This window comes from Cibotium barometz, chromosome 7, assembly GCF_041138505.1.
Source record: "Cibotium barometz isolate CiBa-2024 chromosome 7, ASM4113850v1, whole genome shotgun sequence".
In the NCBI taxonomy this organism is placed as follows: Eukaryota; Viridiplantae; Streptophyta; class Polypodiopsida; order Cyatheales; family Cibotiaceae; genus Cibotium; species Cibotium barometz.
In genome coordinates this window covers 39,974,410-39,990,892 of record NC_141052.1, presented here as the reverse complement: position 1 = coordinate 39,990,892, position 16,483 = coordinate 39,974,410, and the positions used below count along the sequence as shown (strand labels likewise).

At 38.3% G+C, this 16,483-nt stretch overlaps 1 pseudogene across 1 annotated transcript; it reads right to left on the bottom strand.

Annotated features, from left to right (window-relative positions):
* Positions 1-13,280: 13,280 nt before the first annotated feature.
* On the bottom strand, positions 13,281-15,977 carry LOC147637000 (uncharacterized; annotated as a pseudogene). The gene is made up of 4 exons (XR_015266307.1): positions 15,100-15,977; positions 14,271-14,366; positions 14,086-14,153; positions 13,281-13,976 (listed from the first exon to the last, which is right to left on the bottom strand). The product of XR_015266307.1 is annotated as an uncharacterized LOC147637000 (transcript).
* Positions 15,978-16,483: the final 506 nt, after the last annotated feature.

The window sequence follows — 16,483 nt, the reverse complement described above, 5'->3', positions numbered from 1 at the left end:
GTTGCTACACTCCATTGTACCCACACGGACCATGGCTGAGGGTTCACTTTGATCAAGGTGGTCTAGTCATCTTGAATGCCAATGGCAATATCCTTGAGTGAGGTACTAGGCATAGTAATATGTATAAATTCTTAGCTTATTTTTCCCAAGCCGATGTGGGCACTAGTAGGTATGAGGAGATTTTTGCATTAAGCTATATGATCCTTAAAGAGATACAAAAGTTTGGGATTGTGCCACACCTACCAGCTTTTTTAGAGATGTAAAATGCATGTGAAGCTTGAAGCACCAATAACCCTTTCTACAAGAGAGTGGAAAGAAACATTGATAACCCTTTATATAAGAGATTATAAAGCATAACATTGAAAACCCTTTCTTCAAGAGAGTAGAAAGCAACATTGGCAACCCTTTTTGCAAGAGAGCAATAGATCTAAGTCTCTTCTAGAGCTTGTACATGATAGTCTTTGTGGTAATTTACCTACCATTACACTAGTAGGTAAATCGTCATACTTTTGTTCCTACTTAGTAGATGCATTTGCAAAGTTTAAATCATAGCATAAGTTTGATGAGAGTGAGACTAGAAATAAGCTAAAGAGTTTTTAGATAGATCAAGAGACACTTACTGAGCATACTTCTTAATAAAATGGGTTCAATGAATACAAGAACTACACGCTTTGCATTGAGCATGCTGAAGGGTAAAGGATTGGGCCGAGGAGGCATGAATACTATGGTGCATATATACCAAGGCAGTGATTAAGAGGATGATTGCTCAATAGGCTTACTTTTGTAAGAAATCTTTAATGTCATATTTCAAAACACATTGATGTGATTGTTACATGCATATTCTAAAGTCTTTAAGGATTCCAAAAGCGAAATATGTATCTACAGAATGGAGTCAAAGGGTTATGGACTATATGACCTTAAGGCAAGGAAGAGTGTTGTTAGCCATGATGTGGTGCTTTTAGAACAACCCCTTTAGGTGGAGAAGATTGCACCAATTGGGTTTGGAAGGCTAAGTATAGATCTAATTGAGAATAAGATCATGTGGTTCACTTTGCTTAAGGGCTCTAAATATCATTCCACAAAGAAATACACAGTTTAGAATTTAAGTTGTATACAATATATACTCAATTTATTTGGTTGTCAATAGCCAAAGTATTTTCTTGTGCTAGTAAAAAATGTGCATTGTCAAAATGGATCTTTTTTGTAAAGGTATTTCAAGGGAAGTGTTGCTTGAGATGATTGAAAAGCAACATAGTGATGATACAACTTAGTTGAGGCACTCAACCAAGGGAGGTTTTGCTTGAGATGATTAAAAAGCAAGCTTAGTGATGTTGTATACAATATATACTCAATTTATTTGGTTCTCAATAGCCAAAGTATTTTCTTGTGTTAGTAAAAAATGTGCATAGATAAAATGGTTCTTTTTGTTGGACATGATAATTCAATTGATCAAAACATACCCAAGGTGGATCAAAGCATGTACAAAACATCATGAATATGAGGAACAAAAATTGGTATATGCAAAAAATTGTATTGAGATTAACACAAGAAGACACTAATTATGATTAGACATGAACCAAACTTACATAATCACTTGATCACGACTTGTACCTTATTTAGAGACTCCTCTACCCTATTTTTAGTTGCATGAGTTGCATGAACAACATGCACCAACCATTTGTAGGCTTTACACACCAACCACCACTGACCACTAGCCTAACAACCACACATTAAATTGGACTAAGGAGTTGGGATTACATTTATCCAACAATCCCCCCTTAAGACCAACTTCTTACAAGAACATGAACAAGACTAACATACCTCCTTGACACAATGAGTAAGAGTAGTGTACTCTCCTCTACAACTCATCAAGTTGGAACAACATAAGTCTTGACTCAACCACATACATGACATAATCTAAAAAGCATACTCATCAACTACATCTTTTATACTAAGACTAGAACAAAGATTTGTTTCTTCTTGTTGGTTGACTTCTTCAACCACATGTGCCTTTGCTAGCTTTTGATCTTTTTGGTAGCACTTTGAGGATGGATGATTCGTCTTTCCACAATACTCACAAGGATGTTTGGAGAAACAATCCTTAGTAAGATGATTTGTACGACCACAAATAGTACACTTCTTCTTTGCTGATGTCGTAGTAATAGCATATGCATAAGGATCTATCACATCCTTTGTAATCTTCTTGTCTTCTTCCTGCAAAGAATTTATGATACTTTCCAAAGAAGGGGCAGGCTCCTTCTCTTTAAGTACCATCACAATTTGTCTAAAGCTTGAAGGTAAGCTTTTAAGCAGGATAGCAATATCATCTTCTTCAGGAACAGGAGATTTAACATAACCAATTGTGTCATTAAGCTCTTCAACCTGTTAATCAAAGCTGCCAAATTTTCATTACTCTCCATGGTTAGATCAAAGAGTTGCATCTTCAAACTGATCTTGGAATGCTTTGCCTTTGCACCAAAAGTACGTTCTAGTAATTCCCACGCTTCCATAGCTGACTCAACATCATCAATATAATGAATAAAATCATCTTCTAAAGCAGTAATGATAATACCAAATAAGTGCTTGCTCATCTTTTGCTTGAAGTGTAGCCGTTGTAGCTCTTGTAACTGCAGCAGAAATACCGGCTTCATCATCAAAAAAAGTGGCTTGACCGTACTCCACAGATTTTTCTTCATGAGGTAGCCCTTCACCTTGATTTGCCAGGTATGAAACCCAGTTCCATTGAATTTGTCGAGAAATTTGGAGCTCATGATGATGAAATATGATGATTGATGTTGAAAACTTGCTCATGTAGATGATTTAAGCCCAAATAATAAAAATATCATCAATATAAATCAAAATAAGTATCACCATGTTGTTGGAGCAAGTGAAGCACAAAATAGACGACTGGAAAACGTCTTTGTACAGCAGCTATGGTGGACCATATGCTCCAAGATTTTGTATACTGAATCCTCACTTGATGACCTTGAATCACGTTAGAGAAATTAGGCCAATTCATTGAGACGATGGCGAATTGATTCAATTAGCAGAAAACGCCTGTTTGGATGGCGATGACCGAAGAGCCGACCAAATCAGTCTGTGAGCAGCGTTTTAGGACATGCGTGGGACTAAAGCAAGAGAGCTATAACAAAAAATTGGAGTATAATCTCCTCAGATGCAAGCATGGAAGCAAACTACAGCATGTGGTTCAAACAGAGAAACACTGGCTATGGTGATTAAGAGATTGATTAAGATTTTTGCTAATCAACTAAACCTAATTGGGTCATGCTTTGATACCAAATGTTGGACATGATAATTCAATTGATCAAAACATCCTCAAGGTGGATCAAAGCATGTATAAAACATCATGAATATGAGGAACAAAAATTGGTATATGTAGAAAATTGTATTGAGATTAACACAAGAAGACACTAATTATGATTAGACATGAACCAGACTTACATAATCACTTGATCACGACTTGTACCTTATTTAGAGACTCATCTACCCTATTTTTAGTTGCATGAGTTGCATGAACAACATGCACTAACCATTTGTAGGCTTTACACACCAACCACTGACCACTAGCCTAACAACCACACATTAAATTGGACTAAGGAGTTGGGATTACATTTATCCAACACTTTTTTGTAAAGGTATTTCAAGGGAAGTGTTGCTTGAGATGATTGAAAAGCAACATAGTGATGATACAACTTGGCACTCAACCAAGGGAGGTTTTGCTTGAGATGATTGAAAAGCAAGCTTAGTGATGGTACAACTTGGTTGACGTCACTCAAGAGTCAAGGCCATTGGTCATATGATTAGTGTGAATACTTTAAAGAGGTGAGATGGAGGGTCATACAATTAGTGAATACTTTGAAGAGGCGGTGAGATGAAGGGTTACAAGTATATTTATGCATCATATCTTTAGAATAATAGTACCAGCTCAAGGATGGCAATCCCAAACCCCCACATATTTATGTGACATCATATATGCATGTGTATAGGTTCTCTACATAGTGTGTTACCCTGTTATGAAGGTGGGGATTGTGTAACTTTTGACGGTAATCCCAAACCCCCACATATTTATGCGACATCATATATGCATGTGTATAGGTTCTCTACATAGTGCTACCTTGTTATAGAGGTAGGGATTGTGTAACTTTTGAATAGTCATGAATGTAGTTTAACCATACACAAGTTTCTTTTATTTTTAAGTATTAGTAAGAGGACATTTCTTTGTTCATTGCAAGGCATGAAAAAATAACACAAACAATAAATCTTGCATGCCTCTAAATTCCATGAAGAAGCTCTATTCTTACGAGTTGGTGAATTGTCCTTGATGAATTGGCATGCCCAAGGGATAATCAGATAGCAAGATAAATATGTAGCCTGTCTAGAAAGTAGAGAGATAGGAGATAGCTCTAGAGATCTCTCTATTCTACCACAATCATAAAGAGGCGCTATACATGAACAAAACATGGTTACTACATGTCTAAAAAACAAATACATAGAAGATATCTCTAGAGAGCTATCTATTCTACCACAATTATAAAGAGGAGGTATATAGGAACAAAGCATGGTTACTACACATGAAAATGACCTTGTGTAGTTAACTTCATTGCTCCCTTTTATGAGTTTGTGTGTTTCACATACGAATTGAGACTTCAAATTTTGGTGGTGATTCTAGAAGAAAGGGTCAAAAGTAACACCCAAAAAAGAACACTACCGATAGGAATTGACAAGTCACATGATAAAGCTATGGACCAAGAGGATGGTAAGAAAAGTAAAAATTGTTATGGATGCTTTAGGGATGTTACAAAAGTTAAGTTTTAAAATGACATACTTTGGCAATGTGCCAAATCTAATACAATCCATCTCTAAACGATATGGCCTTCCCTTGTGAATATAGGGATGTTGGGTGACCTGGGGCTAGTCAACCATCTCTCATACTGGGGGTTGTACAAGCATAAGCTAGCTATGGTGCCTAGGAAATATAATATGAGGGTGGAGCATTGATATAATGATTGATAGGCATTTTGAATGCATTATGAAGGATCACTGACAACAACCATGCATGATGAACGTGAGGAGAACTATGTTTTTAATAGAGATTCTATTCTGCATTTAAAGACTTGTGTAGACTGTAAGGATTATATTGTCAAGACCTACCTTTGTTATGTGTTGTGTTTTTTTTTTTAAATTTCAATCCAAGTATGTAATTTTTCATGGATAGAATTTAAGACATAAGATGGTTTCAAATAAGGGCTTGTATGTCTTATGAGTTATAGTAACATCAAAGAGGCATTATGACTCCTTGACATTGATGAGATGTTATGATACCTTATGAGTCACTAAAGATACATTATGATATCTTGACATCAAAGAGATGTCATGATATCTTATGAGTCATCAAAGAGATGTTATGATACCTTATGAGTAATTGAAGAGACGTTATGATATCTTATGAGTAATTGAAGAGATGTTATGATATCTTGACATCAAAGAGATGTTATGATACCTTACCAGTCATCGAAGAGATGTTATGATACCTTATGAGTAATTGAAGAGACGTTATGATATCTTGACATCAAAGAGATGTTATGATACCTTATCAGACATCAAAGAAATGTTATGATACCTTATCAAAGAGATGCTATGATACCTTCACACATTTTACAGATCTTTTGTTTCACTTATTCCAATGTGTACTTGTCAATAGGAAAACAACATAAATCTACTTGATTTCAATGATATCAAAGAGATGCTATGTTCATTCATAATTTCCTTGACAAAAATGTCATAGATGATATGTTTCACTTTTTGTTGAATTATTCTAATGTGATGTGAATTCTAATGTTTATTCGTACTATCCTTGACACAAATGTCATTTATGATGTGTTTGAATTATTCTACTATGATGTGAATTCTAATATTCGTACTTTCCTCGACATGCTTCAATTTTTGTTGAATTCTAATGTCATAGATGGTATGTTTCGCTTTCTATTGAATTCTAATGATGAGACCATAAGATTTGTGTGGACTTCGACGTGGACTTTGAGGATAATTGTTAAGACCTTCCTTTCTATTATTTAAGCATCGGCCCCACCACATTATTCTTGCTCTTTATCATTAGGCATCAAACAGATGTTATGTTTGTTCATACTTGCTTTGACACAAATTCCATAGGCGATATATTTTGCTTTCCATTAAATTCTATTATGATGTTATGTTTCTGTCCATTGGGTGTGAGCAATAATGATTTGTTAGGTAGAAGTTACGGGAGGGGAGTGCTTAAAAATGGTATTTTGGCTCTTTCTTTCAAAGACACTCTCACTCGTCGCTTGGTTTTTTCTTTCTCACTCTAGGACTTTTCTTATTCCTTGGTTCCTTAGTGTTCCGACTGCCTCATGAGGGATAAAGTTTGATTTATAAAAACCCTCCCCAAGTAGGCTCACCACTTGGGGAGGGGTTTTGAATTTTGGAGAGATTAATCTAAGGATGAGAACTGAACAGAGCAAGAATTTTAGAGAGATCACTCCAAGGAGGAGATCGAAACAGCAAGAATTATGCCCAAAACCTTGATCATTGCTTAGTGTTTGTAGTTCATAGACAAGGTATGGATATGCTAATAAGGTGGAGTTGTAGGATCCCACAGAATTGTTATGGAAATAAAGCATAATAGTGTACTTTTCTAAATTCAAAGAGGCTATGTTAAGGGTGATTTCTTGGAGAAAAAAGATAAAATTTTGTAAGATAGCAAGGCTTTAAAATTATGTTATTTAGGAGTAAGGAAAAGTGATTTAGAGCTTCACACATGACAAAAGGCTTACATTTCATGCATGGTTTAGCATAAGTTCAAAGGGATCTCTAGGCAAGATCATAATGGCGGTTGATAAGAGTCTATAAAGACTAATAGAGATTATTAATGGGGAACAACTAGAACCCAGTACAACCTAAGATCATAGGGAAACCAAGTTCTGAGAAGAACTATTGTGTTAGGGGGAAGGGGAGTATCAAACTTATATGCTTGCATGCAAGACTATATTTTTCCCATTTTTCTCTATTTCTCACCATTTTTTTCCTTCTTACTCTAGTGTTCTATTTCTTACTCATGGATTTCCTAACTCTCTAGCCTTTTAATCATTCTTTTTCCTTGCTTAACCTTTTCCATACATACCTCCTAACATTTTGATTAATTAGCTAAGTTTATACAATTACCTTCCTCATTCTCAATAACCCTTTCTCCAAATTTTATCCCATGCTCTACTTCTAGCCCATTTAGGCATAAATAAACCTAGACTCATTGATTGTTGATCTTTCAAAATTTACCGCATCTTCCACCTAATTAGAATTTGGTGCATTAGTTTCTTAAGGATTCCCCCCTTTGCAACATACGAGGATCAATAGAGACAAAATTTGTTGAGTATCAATAGACACTAGCACTAGCAACAAACCATCAAACATGTCCAAGGAATTGGCATAGGTATGTTTATTGAATTTTGTCATAGGATAATCCTTAGCAAAAAGAACATCCCTACTATTAATAATTTTCTCGGTAAGAAGATTATAGAGACGATAGCCTTTGGTTTCTGAACTACAGCCAATAAAAATCCATTTCATTACCTTGTCCATCAAGCTTAGTCCTACTTTGTGTTGGCACATGGACATATGCCAAATAACCAAAAACACACTTGCTCAGCCTTATTGAACCAAGATTCATATGGAGTGCTTATTTTTAAAGCTTTAGTGAGGCACCTATTCAACAGATAGGTAGCACAAAGAACTGCTTCCATCCAAAACTTGTGTGAAAGATGTTGACTTTTAACCATGTATCTAACCATCTCCATGAAAGTCATGTTTCTTCTCTTGATAACACCATTTTGCTATGGTGTATAAGGAGTTGTGCATTATGCTTAATGCCTTTTTGTGCCAAAAAGTCTTTGAAAGTATTAGACCAATATTCCCCCCCCCCCCTATTTATACGAAGGGTTTGAAATTTTAAACCAATTTCATTCTCAAAGAAAGTGTTGAAAATGAGAAAATACCTCTGATTTTTCTTTCATGGGATAAGACCAGCCAAATTTTTTGTAATCATCAACGAAGGTCACAAAGTAAATATTTTCTCCCAAAGATGGAGATACCTCTGAGTTTACTTTCATGAAGTAAGACCAGCCAAATTTTTTGTAATCAATCAAGGTCACAAAGTAAATATTTCCTCCCAAAGACGGAATGAGCATTGGACCACACACATCATTGTGTATGAGCTGCAATTTGTGATCACCTCTATCTGTTGCATTTTTTGGGAAAGGTTGGTGGGAGAGTTTACCAAGGATACATCATTCACAAACATATCTAGGTGGGGAATCAAATTGAGGTAGGTTCTCTAATATCCCTTGTTTCTGCAAAAGCTAACCAAGAATGCCACAACTAAGCATCTTTCACTGCATTTGAAGTGTCTGCTACACAAGCATAATCATACTTGTCATACATGTCCAATTTGTACAACCATGGTTGAAAGTTCCAATTCCAGTAAGCACAATTTTCCTATCATGTTCTCTATCAAGCACAATACATTTATCATTTGAAATTCAACATTAATACCTGGCACTCAAAGTAGATTCTTTTTTATACTTAGAACAAAAAGTACATTTGAAGATAAAGATCTCTATCACTAGTAATAGTAAGGTAAATCTCACCAATACCTTTGACTGAATAGGAGGCATTATTTGCACACATAAACGTGTAACCAATTTGCCCACACTCCATATTTTTGACCAAACTTCTTTCAAAAGTAATGTGCTTAGAGGCACTACTATATTGTCAAGAAACCAACTGTCAAAGATAGTTACACTGAGACATGAACCTTGGTCAGAATTAAAGCTGCAACAACCATAAGTGAGAAATCTTTAAGGACAACATTCATAGAGTCCTCTTTCATGGCACTGTAGTTGTCTTGGGTAGAACTGGTAGACCCTTTGTTAGAATATTTTTTCTTCTTTTCTTTAGCCTATAATTTAGCATTGTTTAAGTGCATGGCCATGCTTCTTATAATATTGACAAGTAACCTTCGTTGGCTTCCTGGAATCATCCTTAACCTCAGAAGATTTGTCTAAATTGTTCTTTCACTTGGAACTTCTTACCTTTATCCTTGGTAAGACAGAAGCCTAATCAGTACTAGAACTGACAGATGTATTCTTTTTGGACTGCTTGTCCTAACAATAAGCTAACAAGCTCCAGGTAGGTAAGAGGAGTTGCATTACCTCTCCAAAGCCAGAGGAAAGTATTGAAACCCAAATAAGATTCATGCAAAGAGTTAAAGATGATGTTAGCCATTTCCTTGTCGAAAATGATCTCATCAACGTTGAGAAACTGTTCTTATAAGTCTTACAACTTGGTTAAGTGTTCATTTATGGACCCCTTCTCTTGCATTTCCTCATTATCAAGTTGTCTTTTGAGAAAAGCATCTCCTGTATTATTTTTAGCCTGATACAGTCTCTAAAGTTTCCAAACCAAGTTTAGATGTTTTGCAAGACTAAATATATAGAATAATTGTTCTTTTGACAGACAAAGCAATTAATGCTAATGCCTATGCATCATTTGAATCCCATGTTCTTTGTTCATGAGTAACTTGAGGGACATGTGGCTGGGTTTATTGAGTAATTGAGGTTAGGGCTCATCACCACTAACTAGACTCGGAGATAAACCCTTGGCAATCAGGACATTTATGACCACAAAACTCCAAGTGGGGTGATTGGACCCTTCCAGTTTATCTTCTTTTGCAAGAATCCTAAACAAGTCATTGGATGAATTGTTGGCCATATATGACTATTGGTAGTGAGCAAAAAGCTGTAAAAATTTGTGAATTGGTTACCAAACATTGGAGAGCTTCAAAAACTTGAGCAAGAGCTCATAATCTCTTGGCCCCAGAGGTCAAACATTTGAGACTAGAAGATCAAAATTGAAGGCAGAGAGATGGGGATTTGTGAGTTGAATGTGAGCTCATGTGCAAGTGACCAAGAGATGGAAGGTAGACCAAGAGGCCATGAGGTGGCCATGAGGTCAATTGACAGGGACCGAGAGCGCACACAAAAAGTGAAGAGGTCACTTTAGGTGATCGAGAGGTCAATTGACAGTGACCGGGAGCTCACACTTCAATTTTTATTTTTGAACATGAGCGAAAGCTCACATAAAAAGAGTAAAGGATGAGTGTGAGGTCAAGCAAACGATGTGAGCTCCTAAGAAGATGGAAGGTGGGAGATGGCTAGATTATCGTCTCGTGAGGTCACCTGAGTAGGAGGTCATGAGGTCAAGGAGAGTTGTACAAGAGATGAATGCTAGTAACTCAATGCCGGGAGCTCAAGATAATCAAGAGGTGCATGAGCTCAAAAGGCTTGGTCGTGAGGTGGTGAAGTAGCTTGAATGTAAAGTTGGGCACCCATGAGGTCAAAGGCCATGACCTCACAAAAATGTGATGATGGCTGGGAGCTCACAAGAAGAGGACATACAATGATCAAAGTTACAAGGTTGTGAAAGCTTTTGAAAAAGGTGTGGAAACTTAATAGTGAGCTCAAGAGCCGTGAGATGACAATGCAAAGAGCTTTGAAAAACATATGAGATGCGTGGGGTGGGATTCCGTGAAGGCAAATGAGATGCATGGGCTGGGATGTGTGAGCGTGTGAGTTCACAGTCGTGAAGGGCCAAGGATACGTTTGAGCCGCCCATATTTGTCTTTTTTGACAAACGTAGGGGTGACACCAAGCCACGTGTAGGGGCCGTTTTTTTAAATCGATCTCACCCCTACAAATGGCAATACAACAAAATAACGCCGCTGAAATGTATCCTAAATGGTCATGAGGTGGTAGCTGGATGATGAGGAAGTCCTGCCGGCCGTCGTGAAATGAGGTCGACAGCTCTTTGAAGCGACGGCCGATAGCTCTTTGAAGATAAGAATGTCAGGTGTCAACTCCACAAGGCTAGGCATCGACTTCACCTGATCAACCACGAGTCATAGTCAGCAAGAAACGACGATGCGGGATTTCACGATGAAGATGACAAGGTTGTCTGGCGACGGATAGCAAGAAACGACGATGAACATGTGGGAGTTAACGATGAAGACAACAAGGTTGACGGGCGACGGATGGCAGACGACATTGACGGACATTACAAGGAGAATGATGCTGCAGTTACGACGGTTGGACGACACATGACAAGGAGCTGGCTGGTGAACTTCTCAAGCTCATTCAAAGAGACTGAAGTTCCGATGATGGCAACAACGTTAAAAACGACGTCAGAGCCGCTTCGTGAGACAACGTCGTCCATCCGTGAGAGACTGCAAAACGACGGCAAGAGTTTCGTCTCCCCTTAACGTGTTAGCTCACCTCAGCTCTCTGTTTCCCTTGGAGAGAGTGTGTATTTATTTCCAATATAGTGTTTACCTTTGATTCAGAGAATGGTGAAATCGAAGCAGAGCTTCAAGGAGCCCAGATCAACAAACCATAACAGCATTGGCTGAAGCCAAGCTTTATTTAGTAAGCGTTTGAAATGACAACTTCCAACAAGCTTTAGATCGCCTGCGAGCACTGGAGACACTCCAAAATTCCAAGAAAAAATCACCTTCTCAAGAAAAGAAGAAAAGAAAAGAAAAGAAAAAAAAGAAGCCACCACCACTCCTTCACTAATAGGAATTGAGAGCTCTAATGAAAGCTAAAAAACGCCAAAGACTTGATGATAGCTCTGATGCCACTGTTAGACTTCACAAGGTAAAAGAAAGCACGCACGCACACATGCAATGGAGTAAAGGGGTGGAGGTTTAGAATGGCTAGCTAAATAGGAGAGAGATATAAAACTCTCAACTAGTACAAATGAGAAAGTACAAAGAATCAACCACCTTGGACAAGGAGAGTGATTGTTTATATAATAACTCACCCTAAAATGTTCGTTCACACTTAGATATCCAAGGACAAAGACCTAGTGAAAAAAACACCCTTGGTGAAGAACATGGGTGACCTCATATGTAATGCTACTATGAATAACTGGCAACAACAAGCAAGGAGAGACATTCAAAGTAGATTAATGAGAATGAGTGAAATACATATGAAGTGACATGATAAGATCACTTACACACACTCATAAGAGTGTTTACCTATACTCGAAAAAAAAACTTTTAAAGAAAAAAAAAGTCTCAACCCACGTCCACACATCACTACCAAATAATTTCTACAAACAATAGAACAAAAATTAATGTTATAGTTTTACCATTCTAAAATTTTAAATATCTTCATGTAACCTTTGCACGATTGATAATGTAGTATAATTTTAACCAAATTTGGAACTATCATGTGCCCCCTCTAGAGGTTCACTCCATAAAAACCCTAAATATCATGTATACTCAATTTTAAGTATTTAAATGATACCTTTTTCTACACAAACTTACATTTTTTTGCCAATATCCATTTGAGAAAACCCTTAAGTAAGTACATTCACAAATATTTATCCCAAAAATGTGAATTAAAAAAACTCTTCTATTGAACTCACATGTTACATTTACGTATTTTTAAGAGAAATCATGTTATAGTTCAATTTTTTCATAGTAGTTTGTTTGAATTTATGCTTTCTCTAATGTTAAATTTTAACTTTCTTGCAATAAGTCTACTTTGAATACAAGCAAGGGATGATTTCCATCCATGATATTAGACTCCCTCAGATTTTTGTCCCTCAATTTCGCTTGCTGATTTTTGGCAATTCCCCTCCATTGCTTAGCTTGTTTTTCTCTCTTTTAAGGAGTTAATAAGAACCACATTGGGGTCTAGATTGCTCCATCATATTCTCCAAGGAAGAAGAAGACTCTCCTCCATGTGAAAGCACAGTATTATGCTGTAAAGGCAATTGTGTACCCCTTCCTAGTTAGACCACGAGCATGAGCATTGTCAGCATGTCCCAAGGACATGCTAGTAATTCTGTGAGAATGCAATGAAAGACTATTTGAGGATGGGTGTAGTTCCTTAAAGAAGCTAGAAAGGCTGCTTACATGTAAAGGATGTTGTCACGTATCATGTTGCATATGTTGGTTCGATGCATGAGGCAGCCTATCTAATGTGTATGCATGTTAGATGCTTTTGATACGACCAGGAGATCGAGTGTCAATTTGAAACTTTTTTAAACAATACTCTTTCTTGAGCTACCTTGAGCAACAAGAGGCTTGTTTTTCTTGTTTGTTGTCAGCCCACATCTGAATAACACCCTTAAAATCATGATGTGTAAGATCATATGCAAGTAGGAACTGAGAAAATGAGTATATGGAATAGGATTGGATCAAAGGCCGCAGCAATGGCAGTGTCTTCTACATCCGTGTTGGCGGTCCATCGTCTTCTTCATCCTTGTTAAAGGAAGCATGAGAAGTCATTGTAGGTTGGAACAAATGTTGTGGTAGACATCAACTTAGGCCATGGTGATCACATCTGCACTACCCATCTTTATACACCTTTTAATACCCATTACCCTAAGGGGCATGATTGTTTCATTCTCTACTTCACTCATGTTATAAAAGTGTCCTGAAGTATTCTTCTAGATTTGGAAGACTTTACGGACCAGCATTATGAGGCTAGATACAAGGGTACTCGGAGCTACTTACAAGCTGGAAAAGGAAACTCTCTTTTGGTATAGCCTTGGAGATCAACAAGGAGGGTTGTTTTTGCACTGCTCTGGTAGGGTGGATTGTAGCAAGCTAACCACTCCGACAAAAGCCCACAGCCAAGGGTTTGACACTGAAATTGTACCTGTTTTGCAACTGCAAGCAGTCATCCCATTGTCGTGATGCCCAACCAAAGCCACGAGGTCCTACTCCTACTGTTGCTTAGACACCCTCACTGAGCAGAAAACTTTGCACTAGCCTGTTGAATTCTCCTGGACTTTCCATTTGCACACAATGGGCCGTGTTCTTAACAATCACCAGCTCGGCATTTTCCTTTAAATGCCTGCTTTGATCCAATACCATACCCCCCAAAAGAGACCTTTGGTTAGCAACCTTATATTGTGCAAATGCATGCATCACTTTCACCACATCTAGTAAAGCAACATGCTTACTCTTTTAAACGATGCGCCAGTTTTAGAGGGTAAATCCCATCACGATCTCCCCAAATTATGAGAACTTTCTGACCAACATGGTGTTTGAAAGTGTTAATATACCAATACATGGTGTTTCAAGGCTTGCCAAGCATAAAAAAGATAACCAAGGAAAGGTTCTTGCAAGTAGGTTACTCCCGCTTTACCTGTGATAAGATGGGCAAAGTTTCTGTATCTTCTTTCCCTATTACAAGACCATTTAAGAGTTCCACTCGCTCTTCCCTGTTATTGATGTAGAAGTACTGAAAAAACACAATACTACTCACTATTACCAATTAAAGTAACACATAACCCATCACAACATCAACCATCAGAAGCAAAAACCCATCACAAAGCTTGCTATCCAAAGCAGTGCAATTTGCTCAACCAGCTATTGTGTGTGCGTGTGTGTGTTTGCACGCGCACTGTGTGTTCTCCTTCATCATGGTTGAGTCTGCCCTTCACCTTCAAGAAGGGATAGAAACTTAGCTTGATGGTTTATCTATGAAGATATTTCTACTACGGTGACATATCTTAATACAAGAACCTACACCTACTCTTGGTTTCTGATGACATGAGTGGAGATTTCATAGCACGTAGTCCATGCTATGCATGATGGAGTTGATGATTCAGTCACTTATCATAGACAGCAGGTATAGCTCTTGGACCGCATTGATAGGTCGGATATGCCTGTCATCCGCTGCAAGTGTGTGTCCAGTGTTGATTTATAAAGAGGTAGAACAAGAACAATGCAAAGCAATGCTCCCATCACAAAGCTATGAGCATGTGCATTATTGAAGGGTACATCACCCCCTTATAGAGAAAAAAGGGGTTGCTGTTTGGATTAGCTCAGTCAGTAGAGCAGTGGACTGTTAATCTATGGGTTGCAAGTTCAAGTCTCAGAATGAGTCCGCTCGTCTTGACCCTGGCTCGAAAAACAAAACAAAAAGAAAAAAAAGTGAAAAATGGTAAGTAGAGAATGCAGGATTAACTCACCTGGATCACATCATGGAGCATGAAGGAGGGTACAAAAGTGGGTGCTTTGAAGATGGAGAGACCGATGAGAGAACGCAAAGCCGTTGGGGAGCGTGGCAAGAGCAGATTGGAAACTGCATCAATGTGGGCCCTGCTGAGAAGCTCCTGGGTGTCCTGATGGGTCCTGCAGTATCCCCGAACTCGCAATGACAAGCTTCTCAACTCTCTCTGGGAAAAGATGGGCCAGCCTGAAGGCTACACACCCACCATAGCTGGTGCCCACAACACTGTATCTGGGTATGCCCATGGCCTCCATCACTCTGGCCACCATCTGGGCTTGGAAAAGCTCGGAGCGATGGCGGGAAACTGTAGCAGACTTGCCGAAGAAGACGAGATCGGGAACAAAGAGGCGAAACTTCTTCTGCAGAGGCTTCACCTGCTTGCTCCATTGCCATATAGGGCTTGCTCCGAAGCCCTGGATGAGCACCACGGCTGGCTTCTCTTTCTCTGCTTCAGCTTTTGCTTCAGGGGGCTTCCACCAGCAGGCTATGGTGGTCTCTGGGTCGACCTGCAGGCTCGGCTGCTGCAGGCCGCAGCTGCGGAAGAAGGAGTCCAGCTGTCTGTCTCGCCATCGTACCAGGCTGAAGCCAAAGCAAGGGGCGGAAGCCATGGCTATGGCGAGAGGAAAATCTCCAAGAATCCTTTTCTGTTGCACGGCAAGGTTGAGGATCGGGTTAGCTGGTCTCTGTAGGTTTCCTCAACCTATGACTAGGGTTAGGGTTAGGGTTGCTGTGACATATACATTTCCTGCTACTACTTAACACTCTTCAACTGCCTTGGCAATTAGCTATGGTGTGGTCTCAACCACGTCGCTTCTTTTTTTTCTCCCACATCTTACTTCTTATGTTCTTACTATTAGTGTCCCTATCTGTCTCCAATGAGCAGGAAGCATTTTGCATTTTAAAGGAAGCATTTTGCACCTTTTAGAAACTAGGCACATCGAGTTACACATAAACACGTATAAAAATGTATGTATGTTATACATGTATGTATGTATACGTGTACGTGTAATCCATTGAAACCATACATGCTACAACTGGAAGATATGTGTATGTGTGTGTGCGCCTATGAATGCATGTGTGCATGTCACATACACACATGTAAATATGTATATGTGTATGCCATAATATCTATAGATATTGTTCACACTCATACATATATATATACATCGTCCTTAACTTGCCAACCTTATATATAAACACATCATGATTGCCATATATATCCATATAGAAGCTTCTAAAGCATCAAACTTGGCATATAAATATACATCTAGCATTACAAACCCATGAAATGATGACAATCTTAACACACCTGAACACAGCTTCAAAACAATCTTCGGACAACT